The following is a 22,902-nucleotide window of genomic DNA, read 5'->3' on the forward strand; positions in this document are numbered from 1 at the left end:
CATCCCGTGGACGGGACACTGATCCCGAAGATGCAAAGAGCTCGCTGTAGCCTTAAATGATTTATGGCTATTCAAAGTCACCTTTTTTTTACACAATACAATTTTCCCAACAAGAGAAATACAATTCTGTAGCCTATTATGTATTTGTATTATACACTGAACAAAAATATAAATGAAACAAATCAGTCAATTTAAATAAATTCAGTAGGCCCTAATCTATAGATTTCACATGACTGGGAATACAGAAATGCATCTGTTGCTCACAGATACATAAATAAAAAGTAGGGGCGTGGATCAGAAAAACAGTCAGTGTCTAGTAAGACCACCATTTGCTTCATGCAGCACGACACATCTCCTCCACATAGAGTTGATCAGGCTGTTGATTGCCGCCTGTGGAATGTTGTACCACTTGTCTTCAATGGCTGTGTGAAGTTTCTGGATATTGGTGAGAACTGGAACACGCTGTCGTACATGTCAATCCACAGCATTCCAAACATGCTCAATGGGTGACATGTCTGGTGAGTATGCAGGCCATGTAATAACTGGGACATTTTCCGCTTCCAGGAATTGTGTACAGATCCTTGCGACATTGGGGACTTGCATTATTATACTGAAACATGAGGTGATGGCTGCGGATGAATGGTGTGACAATGGGCTTCAGGATCTCCCACGGGATCTCTGTGTATTCAAATTACAATCGATAACATGCAATTGTGTTCATTGTCCGTAGCTTATGGCTGCCCATACTATAACCCCTCCTCCATCATGGGGCACTCTGTTCACAACGTTGACATCAGCAAACCACTCGCCCACACGACACCATACATGCTGTCTGCCATCTGCCTGGTACAGTTGAAACCGGGATTCATCTATGAAGAGCACACTTCTCCAGCTTACCAGTGGCCATCGAAGGTGATCATTCGTCCACTGAAGTGGGTTACGACGCCGAACTGCAGTAGGGTCAAGACCCTGGTGAGGAGCACGAGCATGCAGATGAGCTTCCTCGAGACGGTTTCTGACAGTTTGTGCAAATTCTTCGGTTGTGCAAACCCACAGTTTCATCAGCTGTCCGGGTGGCTGGTCTCAGACAATTCTGCAAGTGAAGAAGCCGGATGTGGGACATTGTGTTCACTACGTTGACATCAGCAAACTGCTCACTCACATGACGACATACACATGATCTGTGGTTGTGAGACAGGTTGGACAGACTGCCAAATTCTCTAAAATGACGTTGGTTGAGAAATGAACATTCAATTCTCTGGCTACAGCTCTGGTGTACATTCATACAGTCAGCATGCCAATTGCATGCTCCTTCAAAACTGTTGTGTGACAAAACTGCATGTTTTAGAGTGGCCTTTTTATTATCCCCAGCACAATCAACTTCTTGATTTTCCACACCTGTCTGGTGGATGTATTGTCTTGGCAAACGAGAGATGCTCACTAATGCACAACATTTTAGAGAAATAAGCTTTTTGTGCTTATGGAAAATGTCTGGGATATTTTATTTCAGCTCATGAACCATGGGACCAACATGTTTTCAAGTTGATATTTTTGTTCTGTTAATGTTTGCCATGTGTTATGTATTCTAAATGTTTGATTATGTAAATTCTGCATTTCTTCAGTTTGTGTAAACTGGGAGCAAATATGAATAAAGTCAAAGTTGCTTTTTCAACATGACCTAAAAATAGGATGACAATGGTTTCCATAATTGCTCAACAAATCATTGAGCTTACAGGTATTATATAATTAAATAATTAAACAATAAAAATAGTTGCAAGTTTAGCGTCGCCATATACCTAATATGTTGACATTTAGGTTATTGGTTAGGCTACAGTGAAATGTGTGAGCTTTTCAATAATACTAGCCTACAGGCCTAATAGATACAAATATTTAAGTGGCCTAATGGGTTAATACTAGGTAGGTCTATCGATTGCACATACATGAAAGTGATGTCGATATTGAGCCTAATAATCTAGCTATTATATAATTTGGTTATCTCGGTTTTCTTTTAAAAATTATTATCCTTGCTTCGCTTGTTTATAACATTGTCACATTCAGAAAGCCTTATTCTAAAATGGATTAAATTCACTTTTCCCTCATCAATCTACACACAATACAACAAAGTGAAAACAAGTTTTTAGAAATGTTTCAAATGTATTAAAAATAAAAAAATATTATTTACCTAAGTATTCAGAACCTTTGCTATGAGACTCGAAATTGAGCTCAGGTGTATCCTGTTTCCATTGACCATCCTTGAGATGTTTCTACAACTTGATTGGGGTCCACCTATGGTAAATTAAATTGATTTGGAACGGCACACACCTGTCAATATAAGGTTCCACAGTTGACAGTGCATGTCAAAGCAGAAACCAAGCCTTGAGATCGAAGGAATTGTAAGGGTACCAAAAAATGTCTTCAGCATTGAAGGTCCCCAAAAACACAGTGGCCTCCATTATTCTTAAATGAAAGAAGTTTGGAACCACCAAGACTCTTCCTAGAGTTGGCCGCCCGGCCAAACTGAGCAATCGGGGGAGAAGGGCTTTGGTCAGGAAGGTGACCAAGAACGCGATTGTCACTCTGACAGAGCTCCAGAGTACCTCTGTGGAGATGGGAGAAGTTTCCAAATGGACAACCATCTTTGAAGCACTCCACCAATCAGGATTTTATGGTAGAGTGGCCGGACGGAAGCCACTCCTCAGTAAAAGGACTTTGACAGCCCACTTGGAGTTTGCCAAAAGGCATATAAAGGACTCTCAGGACATGAGAAACAAGATTCTTTCCACCTTTCCAGAAACAAGTCTCTCACTGTTACCGCTTGTTATAGACCACCCTCAACCCCCAGCTGTGCCCTGGACACCATATGTGAATTGTTTACCCCCCATCTATCTTCAGAGTTTGTACTGTTAGGTGACCTAAACTGGGATATGCTTAACACCCTGGCCGTCCTACAATCTAAGCTAGATGCCCTCAATCTCACACAAATTATCATGGAACCTACCAGGTACAACCCTAAATCCGTAACCATGGGCACCCTCTTAGATATCATCCTGACCAACTTGCCCTCTAAATACACTTCTGCTGTCTTCAACCAGGATCTCAGCGATCACTGCCTCATTGCCTGCGTCCGAAATGGGTCCGCGGTCAAACGACCACCCCTCATCACTGTCAAACGCTCCCTAAAACACTTCAGCGAGCAGGCCTCATCCCGTCAGTAGAGGATGCCTGGTTGCTCTTTAAAAGTGCTTTCCTCACCATCTTAAATAAGAACAGATATAGCAGCAAAATCTGGATCCCTACAAATCAGCTGGGCTAGACAATCTGGACCCTCTCTTTCTAAAATGATCCACCAAAATTGTTGCAACCCCTATTACTAGCCTGTTCAACCTCTCTTTCGTATCGTCTGAGATCCCCAAAGGTTGGAAAGCTGCCGTGGTCATCCCCCTCTTCAAAGGGGGAGACACTCTAGACCCAAACTGTTATAAACCTATATCCATCCTGCCCTGTCTTTCTAAAATCTTCGAAAGTCAAGTTAACAAACAGATCACCGACCATTTCAAATCCCACCGTACCTTCTCCACTATGCAATCTGGTTTCCGAGCTGGTCGTGGGTGCACCTCAGCCACGCTCAAAGTCCTAAATGATATCATAACTGCCGTCGATAAAAGACAGTACTGTGCAGCCGTCTTCATCAACCTGGCCAAAGCTTTCGACTATGTCAATCACCGCATTCTTATCGGCAGACTCAATAGCTTTGGTTTCTCAAATGTCTGCCTCGCCTGGTTCACCAACTACTTCTCAGATAGAGTTCAGCGTGTCAAATCGGAGGGCCTGTTGTCTGGACCTCTGGCAGTCTCTTTGGGGGTGTCACAGGGTTCAATTCTCGGGCCGACTCTTTTCTCTGTATATATCAATGATGTCACTCTTGCTGCTGGTGATTCTCTGATCCACCTCTACGCAGACAACACCATTCTGTATACATCTGGCCCTTCTTTGGACACTGTGTTAACAAACCTCCAAACGAGCTTCAATACCATACAACACTCCTTCCGTGGCCTCCAACTGCTTTTAAATGCTAGTAAAACTAAATGTGTGCTCTTCAACCGATTGCTGCCCGCACCCGTCCGCCCGACTAGCATCACAACTCTGGACAGTTCTGACTTAGAATATGTGGACAACTACAAATACCTAGGTGTCTGGTTAGACTGTAAACTCTCCTTCCACACTCACATTAAGCATCTCCAATCATCTCCAATCCAAAATTAAATCTAGAATCGGCTTCTTATTTCGCAACAAAGCCTCCTTCACTCATGCTGCCAAACATACCCTCGTAAAACTGACTATCGTACTGATCCTTGACTTCGGCGATGTCATTTACAAAATAGCCTCCAACACTCTACTTAGCAAACTGGATGTAGTCTATTGCAGTGCCATCCGTTTTATCACCAAAGCCCCATATATTACCCACCACTGCGACCTGTATGCTCTCGTTGGCTGGCTCTCGCTGCATATTTGTCGCCAAATCCACTAGATCCAGGTCATCTATAAGTCTTTGCTAGGTAAAGCCCCGCCATATCTCAGCTCACTGGTCACCATAGCAACACCCACCCGTAGCACGCGCTCCAGCAGGTATATTTCACTGGTCATCCCCAAAGCCAACACTTCCTTTGGCCGCCTTTCCTTCCAGTTCTCTGCTGCCAATGACTGGAACGAATTGCAAAAATCAATTAAGCTGGAGACTTATATCTCCCTCTCTGACTTTAAGCATCAGCTGTCAGAGCAGCTTACCGATCACTGTACCTGTACACAGCCAATCTGTAAATAGCACACCCAACTACCTCATCCCCATATTGTTATTTATCTTATTGGTCTTTTGCACCCCAGTGTCTCTACTTGCACATCATCATCTGCACATCTATCACTCCAGTGTTAATGCTAAATTGTAATTATCTCGCCTCTATGGCCTATTTACTGCCTTACCTCCCTCCTCTTCTACATTTGCACACACTGTACATAGATTTTTCTATTGTGTTATTGACTGTACGTTTGTTTATGTGTAACTTTATGTGTTGTTGTTTTTGTCGCACTGCTTCGTTTTATCTTGGCCAGGGCGCAGTTGTAAATGAGAACTTGTTCTCAACTGGCCTACCTGGTGAAATAAAGGTGAAATAAGAAAATAAAAAATTCTCTGGTCTGATGAAACGAAAATGTAACTATTTCGCCTGAATGCCAAGTGTCACATCTGGAGGAAACCTGGAACCATCCCTACGGTGAAGCATGGTGGTGGCACCATCATGCTGTGGGGATGTTTTTCAGCGACAGGGACAGGGATATTAGTCAGGATCGAGGGAAAGGTGAACGGAGCAAAGTACATAGAGATCCTTGATGAAAACCTGCTCTAGAGTGCTCAGGATCTCAGACTGGGGCAACGGTTCACCTTCCAACAGGGCAACGACCTTAAGCACACAGCCAAGACAATGCAGGAGTGACTTCGGGACAAGTCTCTGAATGTCCTGGAGTGGCCTAGCCAGAGCCCGGACTTGAACCCGATCAAACATCTCTGGAGAGACAATTGCTGTGCAGCGACACTCCCCAACCAACCTGACAGGGCATGAGAGGATCTGCAGAGAAGAATGGGAGAAACTCCCCAAACACAGGTGTGCCAAGCTTGTAGCGTCATCCCCAAGAAGACTCGAGGCTGTAATCGGTGCCAAAGGTGCTTCAACAAAGTACTGAGTAAAGGGTCTGAATACTTATGTAAATGTGATTTTTTTGTTTTTAATAAATTAGCAAAAGTCTTTGGTTAGTCATTATGGGGTATTGTGTGTGGATTGATCAGAAAAAAATTATATTTTAATCCATTTTCAGAATAAGGCTATAACGTAACAAATTGTGGAAAAACATCAGAGAGACAGATAAACATCTTCATTCCATGTTTAGCTGATCTTTTCCGTGTGTGAAGTGATGCGGGAGGGCAAACAGTAATCTAACGACGCATTTAGCGAGTGGTCTGAGGCAGGCGATTACGAGCGATTTCAATTGCAACGTTAATAAAGACGGTTTTGAGAAATGGCTTGGAAATGTAAAGATACTCTTATGATGGTTCTAACAATGAACTTAGCCTTAAGATGCTTTTGGGAAACCGGGCCCAGATAGCTAACAACAATGACTAGAAGCTGCCATGTGGGGAGTTGTAGTTGGCTCGTTTCAGCTAGTTTTATCTTATTCTTAATACCATGTTTGACTGATGTCACATCTATGCTAATATGGCAACAATTGACAAGCTACAGTAGCTAATTAACATCTGTATTTAAGAGACAACAAGTGCTCTTTGTGCAAATGTATTTATGTTTTCAATAAACATTAGACTAAATATATTTTACATGTTGTCTGCAATTTAAGCTGACCCGTCTGTTTTGCCCAGTATTTGCACACCAACCCGTCTATACAGTCATTAAAAAATATTAATGCAAGTAGACCAGTGATTGCCCGGCTTATCCTCATCAGCAGGATAACATCATCCTCTGAGTCAATAGCAAGCATTTTTGAAACGGTGAGATTTTTGAGGTGGGTTATTTGAAGTGTTTTTTCCCCCTCCAATTCATGCTTTGGCCACGAATACAAATAAGCATGAATCAACAACATTATTTGGGTATGAGTTAACAGAATATTAACTTTTAAAAGCAAGATTTTCACTGGACAGTTACTTTAAAGACTGATAGCACAGTCAGTGCAGTCAGCTCAGCTATCCCCATTGAGACCGTGTCTGTGCCTCGATCTAGGTTGGGCAAAACGTAACGTGGCAGTGTTCGCTCTAGCAGACTCACTGGAATAAAGACCTCCTCCATTCCTGTCATTATTAAAAGAGATTGTGATATCTCACAACTCAAAATAGGGCTACTTAATGTTAGATCCCTCACTTCCAAGGCAGTTATAGTCAATCACTGATCATAATCTTGATGTGATTGGCCTGACTGAAACATGGCTTAAGCCTGATGAATTTACTATGTTAAATGAGGCCTCTCCTTCTGATTAAACTAGTGACCATATCACTCATCCCGCAAAGGTGGAGGTGTTGCTAACATTTACGATAGCAAATTTCCATAGACAAAGAAATAAAATACTGAATTTTCGTATTTTGAGCTTCTAGTCATGAAATCTATGCAGTCTACTCAATCACTTTTTATAGCTACTGTTTACAGGCCTCCTGGGCCGTATACAGCTTTCCTCACTGAGTTCCCTGAATTCCTATCGGACATTGTAGTCATGGGAGGTAATATTCCAATTTTTGGTGATTTTAATATTCACGTGTAAAAGTCCACAGACCCAATCCAAAAGGCTTTCAGAGCCATCATCGACTCAGTGGGTTTTGTCCAACATGTCTCCGGACCTACTAAAAACAAAAAACATTTGTCATAAGAAACTAGCTCCCTGGTATACAGAAAATACCTGAGCCCTGAAGCAATCTTCCAGAAAATTGGAACGGAAACGGCGCTACACCAAACTGGAAGTCTTCCGATTAGCTTGGAAAGACAGTACCGTGCACTATCGAAGAGCCCTCACTGCTGCTCGATCATCCTATTTTTCCAACTTAATTGAGGAGAATAAGAACAATCCCCCCAAACATGTTGATGCTGTTGCAAAGCTAACTAAAAAACTGTATTCCCCAAGAGAGGATGGCTTTCACTTCAACAGTGATAAATTCATGAACTTCTTTGACGAAAAGATCATGATCACTAGAAAGCAAATTACGGACAACTCCAAAGCTCAGTTGTCCTGAGTCTGCACAACACTGCCAGGACCTAGGATCAAGGGAGACATTCAAGTTTTTAATACTATATCTCTTGACACATTGATGAAAAAAGTCATGGCCTCTAGACCTTCAAGCTGCATACTGGACCCTATTCCAACTAAACTACTGAAAGAGCTTCTTCCTGTGTTTGGCCCTTCTATGTTGAACATAATAAATGCCTCCCTATCCACTGGATCTGTACCAAACTCACTAAAAGTGGCAGTAATAAAGCCTCTCTTGAAAAAGTCAAACCTTGACCCAGAAAATATAAAAAAACTATTGGCCTATATCGAATCTCCCATTCCTCTCAATTAAATAAAAAAAGCTGTTGTGCAGCAGCTCACTGCCTTCCTGAAGACAAACAATGTATATGAAACGCTTCAGTTTGGTTTTAGACCCCATCATAGCACTGAGACTACAATTGTGAAGGTGGTAAATGACCTTTTAATGGCGTCAGACCAAGGCTCTGCATCTGTCCTCGTGCTCCTAGACCTTAGTGCTGCTTTTGATACCATCGATCACCACATTCTTTTGGAGAGATTGGAAACCCAAATTGGTCTACACTGACAAGTTCTGGCCTGGTTTAGATCTTATCTGTCGGATATCAGTTTGTCTCTGTGGATGGTTTGTGGATGGTTTGTTCCTCAAGGTTCCGTTATAGGACCACTATTGTTTTCACTATATATTTTACCTCTTGGTGATGTCATTCGGAAACACAATGTTAACTTTCACTGCTATGCGGACGATACACAGCTATACATTTTGATGAAACATGGTGAAGCCCCAAAATTGCCCTCCCTGGAGGCCTGTGTTTTAGACATAAGGAAGTGGATGGCGGCAAATGCTTTACTTTTAGAGTTGGTGTCACGCCCTGACCAGGTGAACTCGGGTATATTGGGTCAGGGTGTGTCAGGTTAGGTATTTTTCATTGGTTTGTGTTTGGTTTACGTTTTAGCCTTGTGTAGGCTCTAGGTGGGTTTATTTCTATCTATGTTGGGTTCTGTCGATTCCCAATCAGAGACAGCTGTCGCTAATTGTCTCTGATTGGGATCACATTTAAGTTGCTGTTTTCCCCACGCTGTTTGTGGGGTGTTGTCTCTTTGTTTGAGCACGTAACGTATCAGCATTTTTCTTGATTTTGTGTACATGTTTAATTCCAGTGTGTTGAATAAACATGTGTTCGCTCCCAGCTGCGTTTTGGTCCGCTTCCTCGTCACCAGGCGATGCACGGTACAGAACACCCCACCGAACCAGGACCAAGCAGCGGGAGGAAAAGGAGCGCGAGAGATGGGCTCGCGAGGGGAAGGAGTTCTGGACCTGGGAGGAGATCATGTCGGGGAAAGGACCCTGGCGGAAGGATTCCCAGGTCGAGGAGGTAAAGCCAGCCGGTAGACGGAGTCGCAGGCGGCGGTCGAGGAGGCCCGGAAAACACCCCCAAGAATTTTTTTTGGGGGGGCTAATGGGGTGGTCCGGAAGGGCAGAGGAAGAGCCCAGACCACTGCTCTCGTGGGGGATGACGGCGGAGGAAGAGACGAAGATGATGAGGCAGTTGATTGAGGACCTGCAGAGGGAAGATCTGGAGGAGGAACCATGGTATGCGGAGTTGCGCGCTGTGTCGCCAGTGCGCCCGCACAGCCCGGTGCGTCCGGTGGACATGCCCAGCACATGCCGTGCTAGGATGGGCATCCAGCCAGGACGAGTGGCTAAACCGGCTCCACGCTTCAGGTCATCAGTACGTGTTCACAGTCCTGTCTGGCCCGTCCCTGCTCCCCGCACCAGGCTAGTGGTGCGTGTCCACAGTCCTGCCCGGCCCGTCCCTGCTCCCCGCACCAAGCCATGGTATGCGGAGTTGCGCGCTGTGTCGCCAGTGCGCCCGCACAGCCCGGTGCGTCCGGTGGACATGCCCAGCACATGCCGTGCTAGGATGGGCATCCAGCCAGGACGAGTGGCTAAACCGGCTCCACGCTTCAGGTCACCAGTACGTGTTCACAGTCCTGTCTGGCCCGTCCCTGCTCTCCGCACCAGGTTGGTGGTGCGTGTCCCCAGTCCTGTCCGGCCCGTCCCTGCTCCCCGCACCAAGTCAGTGGTGCGTGTCCCCAGTCCTGTCCGGCCCGTCCCTGCTCCCCGCACCAGGTTAGTGGTGCGTGTCCCCAGTCCTGTCCGGCCCGTTCCTGCTCCCCGCACCAGGTTAGTGGTGCGTGTTCCCAGTCCTGTCCGGCCCGTCCCTGCTCCCCGCACCAGGTTAGTGGTGCGTGTCCCCAGTCCTGTCCGGCCCGTTCCTGCTCCCCGCACCAGGTTAGTGGTGCGTGTCCCCAGTCCTGTCCGGCCCGTCCCTGCTCCCCGCACCAGGTTAGTGGTGCGTGTCCCCAGTCCTGTCCGGCCCGTCCCTGTTCCCCGCACCAGGTTGGTGGTGCGTGTCCCCAGTCCGGCCCGGCCCGTTCCTGCTCCCCGCACCAAGTCAGTGGTGCGTGTCCCCAGTCCTGTCCGGCCCGTCCCTGCTCCCCGCACCAAGTCAGTGGTGCGTGTCCCCAGTCCTGTCCGGCCCGTCCCTGCTTCCCGCACCAAGTCAGTGGTGCGTGTCCCCAGTCCTGTCCGGCCCGTCCCTGCTCCCCGCACCAGGTTAGTGGTGCGTGTCCCCAATCCTGTTCCGGTCGACGGCTCCGCTTCGGAGCCTGAGCATGCCGCTCCACAGTGGTCCAGTCCGGGCCAGAGGGGTAGGGTTAAGGTGAAGGCGGGGGAGAGAACACGCCCGGGGCCAGAGCCTCCACCGAGGGTGAGGCGCCCACCCAGGTCCCCCCCCCTAATAGACTTAAGTTTGGTGCGCCGGGAGTACGCACCGTTGGGGGGGGGGGGTTCTGTCACGCCCTGACCAGGTGAACTCGGGTATATTGGGTCAGGGTGTGTCAGGTTAGGTATTTTTCATTGGTTTGTGTTTGGTTTACGTTTTAGCCTTGTGTAGGCTCTAGGTGGGTTTATTTCTATGTTGGGTTCTGTCGATTCCCAATCAGAGACAGCTGTCGCTAATTGTCTCTGATTGGGATCACATTTAAGTTGCTGTTTTCCCCACGCTGTTTGTGGGGTGTTGTCTCTTTGTTTGAGCACGTAACGTATCAGCATTTTTCTTGATTTTGTGTACATGTGTTGAATAAACATGTGTTCGCTCCCAGCTGCGTTTTGGTCCGCTTCCTCGTCACCAGGCGATGCACGTTACAGTTGGACAAAACAGAGATGCTAGTTCTAGGTCCCAAGAAACAAAGAGATCTTCTGTTGGATCTGACAATTAATCTTGGTGGTTGTACAGTTGTCTCAAATAAAACTGTGAAGGACCTCGGCATTACTCTGGACCATGATCTCTCTTTTGACGAACATATCAAGACTGTTTCAAGGACAGCTTTTTCCATCTACATAGCATCGCAAAAATTACAAACTTTCTGTCCAAAGATTATGCAGAAAAATGTATCCATGCTTTTGTCACTTATAGATTAGACTACTGCAATTCTCTACCTTCTGGCTACCCAGATAGATCACTAAATAAACTTCAATTAGTGCTAAACACAGCTGCTAGAATCTTGACTAGAACCCCAAAATTTGATCATATTACTCCAGTGCTAGCCTCTCTACACTGGCTTCCTGTTAAGGCTAGGGCTGGTTTTACTGCTAACCTACAAAGCATTACATGGGCTTGCTCCTACCTATCTTTCCGATTTGGTCCTGCCGTACATACCTACACGTACGCTACAGTCACAAGACGCAGGCCTCCTTACTGTCCTTAGAATATCTAAGCAAACAGCTGGAAGCAGGGCTTTCTCCTATAGAGCTCCATTTTCATGGAATGGTCTGCCTATCCATGTGAGAGACGCAGACTCAGTCTAGACCTTTAAGTATTTATTGAAGACTCATTTCTTCAGTAGGTCCTATGATTGAGTGTAGTCTGGCCCAGGGGTGTGAAGGTGAACGGAAAGGCACTGGAGCGACAAACCCCTTGCTGTCTCTGCCTGGCCTCTAACCCTATTACGGAGGCTGAGTCACTGGCTTATTGGTGCTCTTCCATGCCGTCTCTAGGAGGGGTGCTTCACTTAGTGGGTTGAGTCACTGACATGATCTTCCTGTCCGGGTTGGCGCCTCCCCTCGGGTTCGTGCCGTGGGGGAGATCTTCGTGGCCTATACTCGGCTTTGTCTCAGGGTAGTAAGTTGGTGGTTGAAGATATCCCTCTAGTTGTGTAGGGGCTGTGCTTTGGCAAAGTGGCTCAGGTTATATCCTGCCTGGTTGGCCCTGTCCGGGGGTATCGTTGGATGGCGCCACAGTGTCTCCCAACCCCTCCTGTCTCAGCCTACAGTATTTATGCTGCAATAGTTTATGTGTCGGGGGCTAGGACCAGTCTGTTATATCTGGAGTATTTCTCCTGTCTTATACGGTGTCCTGTGTGAATTTAAGTATACTCCCTCTTACTCTCTCTCTCTTTTTTCTCTCTTCCCTCAGAGGACCTGAGCCCTAGGACCATGCCTCAAGCCTACCTGGCCTGATGACTCCTTGCTGTCCCCAGTCCACCTGGTCGTGCTGCTGCCCCAGTTTAAACTGTTCTGCATGCGGCTATGGAACCCTGACCTGTTCACCGGACGTGCTACCTTGTCCTGGACCTGCTCTTTTCGACTCTCTCTCTCTCTCTCTCTCTACTGCACCTGCTGTCTATAACTCTGAACAATCGGCTATGAAAAGCCAACTGACATTTACTCCTGAGGTCCTGACCTGTTGCACCCGTTACAACCACTGTAATTATTATTATTTGACCCTGCTGGTCATCTATGAACGTTTGAACATTTTGGCCATATACTGTTAAAGTCTCCACCTGGCACTGCCAGAAGAGACTGCCCACCCTTCAGAGCCTGGTTCCTCTCAAGGTTTCTTCCTAGGTTCCGGCCTTTCTAGGGAGGTTTTCCTAGCCACCGTGCTTCTACATCTTTATTGCTTGCTGTTTGGGGTTTTAGCCTGGGTTTCTGTATAGCACTTTGTGACATTGGCTGGTGTAAAAAGGGCTTTATAAATACATTTGATTGATTGATTGATGGCGAACTTGTTGTCATACCTGAAATACTGTACCTTTGTGTTGCAGATTAGACATAATATATCAGTAGTACAGGAGTTTGATCTCTTGTTACAAAGATACTTTCAGGTAATTCTCCTTCACTGAACCCCCTGGTGATGAAGCTGGCCTACAACAGATTATCTGCCTGTGTCTACAGGCATTTGCATGAGTAATAGTGGTAAACCTCTGCAAAGTTCCTCAACGTCATTATCCCCCCTCCAGTTTGTTTTACATTTACATAATTTAGCAGACGCTCTTATCCAGAGCGATTTACAGTAGGGAGTGCATACATTTTCGTACTGGTCCCCCATGGAAATCAAACCCACAACCCTGGCGGGCAAGCACTGTGCTCTACCAACTGAGCCACAAGGGATAATCTCTGCAGTCCCCTTCAATACCCAACCAGTCTGGTCTCGTAGACTAGACGTAAGTTAGTAAATGTAAATCCGAGACACTCAAATTAGCAGGGGTGTAAAGTACTTAAGTAAAAATACCTTTAAGTACCACTTAAGTAGTTTTTTGGGGTATCTGTACTTTACTTTACTATTTACATTTTTGACAACTTTTACTTTTACTCCACTACATTCTTAAAGAAAATAATGTACTTTTTACTCCTTACATTTTCCCTGACACACAAAAGTACTCATTACATTTAGAGTGCTCAAGCAGGACAGAATTATGGCACCTATCAATATAACGCTTTGTCATCTCTACTGCCTCTGATCTGGCGGACTCACAAAACACAACTACTGTGTTTGTAAATTGAAGTGTTCCCCTTCTGTCCGTAATTAAAAATAATACCAAAATAGTGCCGTCTAGTTTGCTTAATATAAGGAATTTGATGTATAGCATTTACATTTACTTAAGTATGACAATTTAGTACTTTTTCTACCACTGTGCTTAAGTACATTTAAAACCAGATACTTTTAGACTTTTATTCAATTAGTATTTTACTGGGTAACTCACTTTTACTTGAGTCATTTTCTGTTGTGTCTTTACTTTAACGCAAGTATTACAATTGTGTACTTTTTACAACACTGCAAATTAGTATGATATGCACTTGCGACCCACCTGTTATGAGCCCCACCGGTTTTTTTTGTTTGTTGCCTATCTTGCGTGTTATTTTGGCATTAATATATATCACATACCAGTTTGCAAACAGTGTAAAAAAAATCGTTAACTTAATAAAGCCGCATACAAACATGGTCTCTTTTTTGCTTTCTTGAGTAAGGCAGCTCCAAAATGCAGGTGTTTCAGCCTAGCTCAGTGCTTTCTGTGGTGCTGGGGCAGCCAGCGGAAAATAAAAAATAAAAAGTAGGGGTTGGTAATGTTCTCTAGTTACGTCGTGATTGGCTCAGTGTTCTGTCACTCATGGAGACACTGCGTCACCACAAAATCTACGGGTAGAGCTTGAAAATTCTAGCCCCTTGGGTGCTGCCATAGAGTTACATTAGAAGTGCTGGTCCAAGAAGGCTCAAGGTCATTGGCTTCAGATAAAATTACGTCAAATCACGTTATATCTACCATAGCTTTGATTGGACTGATCATGTCAACATCATACTTTCAAAATCTTAGTTAGCAAGCTAGCAGTCATCATCATGAATCAATTTGACAATCTACTGGCAAATCATTTTCAATCCTTGTCATATGAAGAGAAATTATGAAGACAAATTGTAGATAAGACATATCTGTGCTCATTCAGCCATTGGACAGAAACATTACAGAACAAGTTGGAAATCGCAAATTCAACAAGGAGTGGTTTGGAAGGAATCAGTGGCTAACTGCAAGCATTGCAAAGCAATCACTTGCCTGCTATTCAGTGGAGTGGGTGTGTGGTCCAAGTCTGGTTTTGAGGATATCTTTTCCAAGCTTAAAAGGATAAACATTCAACAAGACCATGCTGTCAATCCATGTCATGATTCGACCTTGTTTCTTTAACGAGTTCCCAGTTGTCTTTTAAGAACCAGAAATCCAAAGTATGCCAGACTTTGATGACAAAGTTTGATGACAGAATTTTCCCACGAGGGACCGTTGCGCCATCTTCCTGTTCAAGTGAGCAGAGCACAACAAGGTGAGTCCAAAAATGAATTGTATGCTGTTGCATAAATTATGTAATATGCCAGGGAGATATGCATACTGTAGCTAAGAAAGTAATACTAAGTTTATGTTGTGTAGTAAACTGTTAGTAGCCCATGCGCCTTACGCTAATAATTTGGTCCCTTTTCCCCGCATAATTTTGCCTACTGTTCTGACTTGGTGGTGCACATGTAGCCTATAGCCTGTCTTAGAGAAATGTCATAATCGAATATTGTAAGAGCTTTCATTGTCTGCTTATATGCCCCTTTTAATTATCCTACGGTTCTGTACAGGGGGAATACTGTAAGAAGAGCCCATGTTCTGAGTTCTGTTGCTGTACATTTCAAAAGTGCTGAACAAATAGTTATATTGACTACGTCCTTCCTAGCTTGCTCATTAATGTCTTAATCAAAATTACAGATTGCCTCTTATCAGCTCTAGCAGAACAGGGGGCAGGCAAAATGACAGGTCAAGGGCAGGCAGAGGTCGGTATTCCAGATCGGAGTCCAAAAACAGGAGACAAAGGGCTTTGAGATTTGGGTTTGATTCTAGACACATGAAAAGTGGGATGTATACGGAGGGTATGGGGCAACAGAAGACAAACAGCAGAGGGGCCTATGACCTTGGAGATGGAGAAAGGGCCGATAAACCGTGGGAAACGTTTGTGGGACTCCACCCGGAGGGGCAGATCCCAGGTGGAAAGCCATACCTTCTGCCCGAGACGATACCGGGAAGCCGGGGTCGGGTGGCAGTCCACTTGTCGTTGATACCTGGAGGTGGTCTTGAGAAGGGCAACAGCGGCTGACAAACATCTGGGCTGAAGGTATGCCGACCTCTTCCTCTTGCTCCGGGAAGAGCGGGGGCTGATAACCCAGGGAACACTCAAAGGGCGAGAGACCTGTGGCAGAGCAAGGGTGTTGCGGGCGTATTCGACCCACACTAGTTGCTGGCTCCAGGTGGTGTGGTTGGCGGAGACCAGGCAGTGAAGAGTCTTTTCCAAGTCTTTGTTAGCTCGCTCTGACTGGCCATTGGACTGGGGGTGGAACCCAGAGAACAAGCTGGCTGACGACCCAATGAGTGTGCAGAATGCCAGAGCCCGGGTGTTAGGCAAGCCTGGAGAAGTGGGTCCACTCCAAGACCGAAGAGCGGACCACGTCAGGAACAAACATCTGGTTATCCCCCCCCCCCCGAGGTTCGGCTGGGAATGCTGTGCCTCACTGACTTGCTTCCCTATTCGCCAGCTGAGTGCCATTGCCAGGGACGAGGTGGGAAGGATGGTCTCGGGTTCCGGGGTAGTAGCTGTGAGGCTATAGCGGCGCATCCGACTTCACATTCTTGGATCCCGGTCGGTATGAAAGGGGAAGTTGAACCGGGGTGAAAAGCAGGATCCACCTAGCTTGCCTGGAATTGAGAAGCTTGGCGGTGCAGAGATATTCCAGGTTCTTGTGGTTGGTCCACACAATGAATGGATGTTCCGCCCCCTCCAGCCTGTGCCGTCACTCCTCCAACGCCATCTTCACCGCGAGAGGCTCAAGATTCCCCACATTGTAGTTCCTCTCCGTGGTGTTGAGGAAATGGAAGAAGAAGGCGCAGGTATGTAACTTGAGTTCCAGGGTAGAATGCTAGGACAGGACAGCCCCCACTCCGACATCAGAAGCATCGGCCTCCACCACGAACTGGCGGGACAGGTCAGGATGATGGGAGCTGTGGTGAAACGGTGTTTGAGATCCCGGAATACCCGGTCAGCAGCTGGAGACCACGTGAACGGAACCTTGGGAGAGGTTGAGTGCAGACAGGGGGGAAGCCAGGGTGCTATAACCCCGGATAAAACGTCGATAAAAGTTTCCAAATCCCAGGAAACGTTGCAGCTGCACCCTGGATGTAGGCTGCGGCAAATCCACCACCGCTTTCACCTTCCCGGAATCCATCTGTACACTTCCTGCAGTGATGATGTAACCCAGGAAGGAGATGGTGGAGCGATGGAATTCGCGCTTCTCTGCTTTCACAAAAAGCTGGTTCTCCAGGAGGCGTTGGAGAACCTGCCGGATGTGGGACATGTGTTCTTGGACGAAGCGGGAGAAGACGAGGATGTCTTTGAGGTAGATGAAGACGAACCGGTTCAACATTTCACAGAGAACATCATTAACCAGAGCCTGGAACACAGCTGGGGCGTTTGTAAGGCCAAATGGCATGACCAGACACTCGTAGTGACAACTGGCCATGTTGAAGGCAGTCTTCCACTTGTCCCCGTCCTGTATCCGCACCAGGTTGTAGGCGTTCCTTAGGTCCTGCTTGGAGAACACGGTGGCCCCCTGGAGTGGCTCAAAGGCCGAGGAGATGAGTGGTTGCGGGTAGTGGTTCTTCACCGTGATTTTGTTGAGGCCCCGGTAGTTGATGCACGGGCGCAGGGTTTTGTCCTCCACTGGTGGGGGAGGCAGAAGGACGGGTGAGTCCTCAATGTAGGTCTCCATAACCTTGGTCTTCGGATCCATGGGAATGGAGAGGGGCTGAATGGGGATTCCCAGCTCGGACACTAGGGTAGCGTCCATAAAGCTCTCATCGGCCCCAGAGTCGATGAGTACCCAGAATGATTTCGATTGGTTCCCTCACAGCAAAATGGCATGAAAAGAGGTGCGAATAAGGGGAGAGGAAAAGTTCTCCGGATGGCCCACCAGAGTACTCGCTCCTACCGGTGAGCCTGGTCTTTTAGTGGACAGGTGGAGATGAAATGACCAGTAGTCCCGCAATACAGGCAACGCTTCGAGTGAAGCCTGTATAGCCATTCGACTGGAGACAGCCTAGCTCTGCCTAGTTGCATTGGCTGAGATAGAGGTGAATCGGCAGACTTCGGAGACTCTCTGGTGAACTCGGGTAGCCTCGGGTTCTCTCAGCAACGAAGCCATCGGGATGCCTCGGAGGTGAGGTGGAATCCTTGGGCGGGCGAGTGAAATCGAATCTCCTCTCCTTCCTTCGTTCCCGTAGTCGCCCATCGATCCGAATGGTCAAGGCGATGAGTGAGTCGAGATCCGTCGGTAGTTCCCGGGCTGCAAGCTCGTCCTTTACTTCCTCCGAAACTCCGTGCAGGAACATGTTGAACCACGCTTCTGGGTTCCATGCACTCTCAACTGCCAACGTGCGGAAATCCACCGCATAGTCTGCCACACTGCTGGAGTCTTGCCGAAGCTGGAGTAACTTCCGGGCAGCCTCTCTCCCAGGCAATGGAGCATTGAAAATGTTTTTTTAATTCGGACACAAACTCCTCCAGACTGAAGCATACTGTTGTTCCCATACTGCGTTAGCCCAGGCGAGAGACCTCCCGGACATTAGCGTGATGAGGTACGCTATCTTAGAGCAGTCCGAGGGGAAGGAGGAGGGCTGCAGCTTGATGATGAGGGAACACTGAGCGAGAAATGCCCGACAGGTGTCCAACTCTCCATCGAAGCATTTCGGGTGAGGTAAGCGGGGTTCCCGGGAAACCGGGATGGCCGGGGAGGCGGCGCTGCTAACAGCCGGGTTACTGAGGGGCTGGGAGGTTTCCGTCATGGTAGGCTGCCTAACATACAACCCATGGAATTGCTCTAGCAATGTGTTCAACGCTCGGTCATGGTGTTTGGCCAAGGTCTGGAACCTTTTCATCAGACCATGAAGCAAGTCCTCGTGCCTTCCAATAGTGGCTCCTTGGGAGGAGATGGCATTGCGGAGCTGGTCCGAGTCTGCTGGGTCAATCAAGGCCAGTTCGTACTATCACTTTTTAGGGAAGACCCAGATGCAGACAGTGTCGAAGTAATAAAAGTTTATTACTAGAACAGGGGGCATGCAAAACGACAGGTCAAGGGCAGGCAGAAGTCAGTAATCCAGATCAGAGTCCAAAAGGTACAGAACGACAGGCAGTCTCAGGGTCAGGGCAGAAAACTAGAAAACAGGAACTAGAAACAGACAGGAGCAAGGGGAAAAACCCTGGTAGGCTTGACGAACAAAACTAACTGGCAACAGACAAACAGAGAATACAGGTATAAATACACTGGGGATAATGGGGAAGATGGGCGACACCTGGAGGAGGGTGGAGACAAGCACAAAGACAGGTGAAACATAGCAGGGTGTGACAGTAGTGGCTTTGCTGGCATGCATCAAATATTTTGGGAGGGTTTTGCCTTATAAAGATTTACATGCTAAAATCGCCAATGATGATATGTTACATTTGGTATGGTGACATAAGACAGACGGTTACTTAAGGCAATAGGGTGGTTGGTAAGTCAGTCGGTCAGGGGTGGGCATATAACGCGAAGTCGGTTTGTGTGGGCATATAACGCGAACGTCCAGCAAACCAAAGGTTGCGTGTTTGAATCTCATCACGGATAAGTTTTGTACATTTAGCTAAGGATCAACTTTGCAACTACTAACTACTTTTTAGCTAATTTGCAACTACATAGCATGTTAGCTAACCCTTCCCCTAACCCTAACCTTAACACTTTATCCTAACCTTAACCCTAACCTTAAGACCTAACCCCTAGCCTAGCTAATGTTAGCCACATAGCAAACATTAACATTAGACACCTAGCCACATCAAATTGGAATTGATAACATATCATACGAATTGGATAATGGACATCGACCATACAAAATGCAACACATCATACTAATTGTCGTGTCCCGGATTTACATTTACTATGTTATGTGAGTCCAGATTGCAGCCACCCAATCCATCCTCTTGCACTGTGTCCTCACTGAACACTAGAATACCTGGAGGGATTCTTCCTATCCTCTTTGTTTAGGTTCTATTAAAAGGGAAGTTTTGGCAGAGCCACCCAGCAGTAGAGGAAGAAAGTGAGCATTGCATATTCTCTCAAACAGTCACATCTACTGCTGGCTGAGACAGAGAGACATTGCTGCTGAGTAATTCCCTAATGTCATTTATGCATTGTCAGCCCTTGGGGAGATCTGTGACAACAGTTAAGGATTCTCTGAGGCTTGTGTTTTTTGCAAGTAGAATGAGTGCCTTGGCTAATGCAAGACTGTAGCTCAGTTCAGAAACAATCCATAGTCCCTATACCCCATAGGCAAAATGAACAAGGATAATAAGCCTTTCATAACCCATTAGAGTAACAGAAAGCTGATATGACATGGAAATGATTGATTGCATTCAGTCACATTGACGGATTTGCAAAGTATTGTAGTTGCTTTCACATGTTCTATCCTAGATAGACCTTGTTATATTTTGGGCAATTTCAAAAAGAGCTTCAGCAGAAACACTACCAGGTGAGCAGAAATTGCTTTGTTACCACAGTAACGTTTGCTTTATTGTATGAAGCCCTCTCGCGAGATTCCAGTACAGTGACGGGAGGGTGGTTGGTAATATTGGTATGATCTCATCCCTACAGCAACTGCATAGCGCAGCGAGGCAAACCAGTAACTTTGTATCCAACTTCTAAGTTAGACTGCATCTCTGAGGAAGGCGCAAAGATCATTGTGATTTTAACGGGAACGGAAACATCTGCTTTAAAGCCATATAGTTAACATTGTTCCTGTAAAAAAAAATTGCATTGAAGGGTCTTCCACGAGAAGCAAAAGGGGGGAAAACGCGTAGTATTGTGTTCATGCCATCCAACGGTTGAGGGAGAGACAAGAAAAGGTGAGTCGCAAACCTGCGTTATGTCGTTGGGGAACGATGCATGTCATGTGCATGGTGTTTTTGGGGTAGGCTACATGGGCGCAAGCAACATCTGGATTGTCTCCCCAAACAATTAGCATGTTAAACAGCAAAATATGACCGATTTATGTGCTCTACTAGTAAGTAATCTACATTTGAATACGCAATCAGGGTATTTTCTTTCCCAAAATTAGGAGGGAACCAGAAAGGTTGCTTTGTAGGTTTAGAACGCGCACGCTGCACGTGACTGGAGTGAAAAATGTCAATTTTGGTCATGTCATGATCAATGCAATGCATCACTGTATCACGTTTTTCAAGGACAATGTGCATTGTTTCGAGTCCAGCTTGGGTTTGCTGATTTACAGGTGGTATCGAGCAAATTGACATGGTTTAATAGTGCTGGAATAGACCTGTTATGCTGCAGCGTTGGTTGTAGTACTCTCCTTTGGTATATATAAACCAGTGGTTCCCAACCAGGGGTAGCCTACTAGGACCCCTGGGGGTACTTGGCCTATCCACAGGGGGTACTTGAGAAGACTCATGAGACCATAGGCCTATGGTAAAATGCACATAAGGGGGTACTTCAGGGGTACTACGGGTAGAGCAAAATTCAGTTGGTGGTACAATAACCAAAAATTTGTGAAAAGGGTTGAGAACCACATAAATATTGTTAGATCTGTTAACCCATGCCTCTACAAGTGGTGGGTTTATGTTTCTAAAGGGTTAATGTTGATGGGTCTTTCTATAAGCCAGGCAACACATTTGCAGGTTGGACTGTCACAAGGCATAACACTATTGTCTACTCAACCACTATCGGTACAAAAGCTGAATTCATGTACAATATTGCTCAACACTGCGGTTAGGACATACAGTACGCTAACTTGGCCTTTAAATTGTCTGTTTGTCTCTCTGTCAGTGAGATGCCTCCAAGCCTGAGGGTTTGTCTCGAACTCAAAGAAAGAACACCTACCTTGCATTCTCTGTTTTGGACAGAATGGCCAAATTCACACAGTTTGTTTGGAAAATGTATACTTTACATCAGCTAAAGTAGGCTAACTGATGATCTGACACAGCTGACTAGACATTGCTGTTGTAATAAAGCAGGCAATGTATTAGTCAGAGTTCTGAGTAACATTTTACATTGTTGCTCTCAGGCTGTACACCTGTTTAGTAAGTAACACTGTAACTATTGAACTATTACTACGCCAACCCCCTCTACGCTACTGCTACTCTCTGTTTATCATCTATGCATAGTCACTTTAACTATACCTACATGTACATATTACCTCAATTAGCCCGACTAACCGGTGCCCCCGCACATTGACTCTGTACCGGTACCACCTGTAAATAGCCACGCTTCTGTTATTTTCACTGTCATTTTGCTGTTTTTTCTTTTCTTTTTTTTCTTTACTTTTCTATTGTTTACCTAATACCTATTTTGTCCTTAAAAATTGCACTGTTGGTTAGGGCTTGTAAGTAAGCATTTCACTGTAAGGTCTACATCTGTTGTATTTGGAGCACGTGACAAATACACATTGATTTGATTTTAAAGCAAATATTAAAGTATTATTACAGAGTTACTACACAAGAATTAGAGCAGGTTAAGGTAAAGTGTTACACATTTCTGGAATATGAAGTAGAGACCTTCAGACATGTGACTGGCAAAAACGTTTATTTTTGTATGCAACCTGTGAGACATGGTAGAAATTAGTTATAGTTTCAGGGGGAATTCAAATGCCCCACTGACCAAGTAGTAGCCTATTGAGTTACATAAATCTATTAGTTGACATTTTATAGGGCAGGCAATGTTTTGGCATTGAAGGGCCCCTACAGTGGCAAATCTGGATGCGCTTAGACATGAGATTTGAACTTGGCCTCTCTGGCCAGCTGTTTCTGACAGTTCCAGTAGCTGTCACAAGGAGTCCAAATACAGTCGATTTAGCACTCACTCACTGTTTGTATTTTCTGTCTTCTGCATATAAGAGCTTGAACATCACAGTGTTGAAATTGGAGTCCCCCTAGTACAGGGCTCCCCAACTGGCAGCCTGTGGTTTTCTGAGCAAATTTCAGAACATGTTAATTGTTGGACATAAAAGACTGTAAAAACACCAGGAAATCATCTCCAAGTGATTTTGTTCCCAAGTATGTTCTCAAGTATTTACAGTCTACAAAGAAATTGTAATTATGTTCTGGCCCCCCGAGCATCCGTTCAAGAAAACATCAGCCCATGGCTGAATCGAGTTGATGATCCCTGCCCTACTATTTCTTCTGTCTCTCTCTACCCATATTGGTGTATGCTGATCCAT

At 45.8% G+C, this 22,902-nt stretch overlaps 1 protein-coding gene across 3 annotated transcripts in view; it reads left to right on the forward strand.

Annotated features, from left to right (window-relative positions):
* Positions 1-20,297: 20,297 nt before the first annotated feature.
* The window catches only part of LOC106588489 (signal-induced proliferation-associated 1-like protein 1), a 72,939-nt gene continuing 70,334 nt past the window's right edge, over positions 20,298-22,902 (forward strand). For all 3 annotated transcript variants that reach the window (XM_014177687.2, XM_014177617.2, XM_014177716.2), the window contains exon 1: positions 20,298-20,578. The gene's annotated coding sequence lies outside the window, so the exon portion shown is untranslated. The remainder of the gene's footprint in view (positions 20,579-22,902) is intronic.

This window comes from Salmo salar, chromosome ssa01, assembly GCF_905237065.1.
Source record: "Salmo salar chromosome ssa01, Ssal_v3.1, whole genome shotgun sequence".
Classification (NCBI taxonomy): Eukaryota; Metazoa; Chordata; class Actinopteri; order Salmoniformes; family Salmonidae; genus Salmo; species Salmo salar.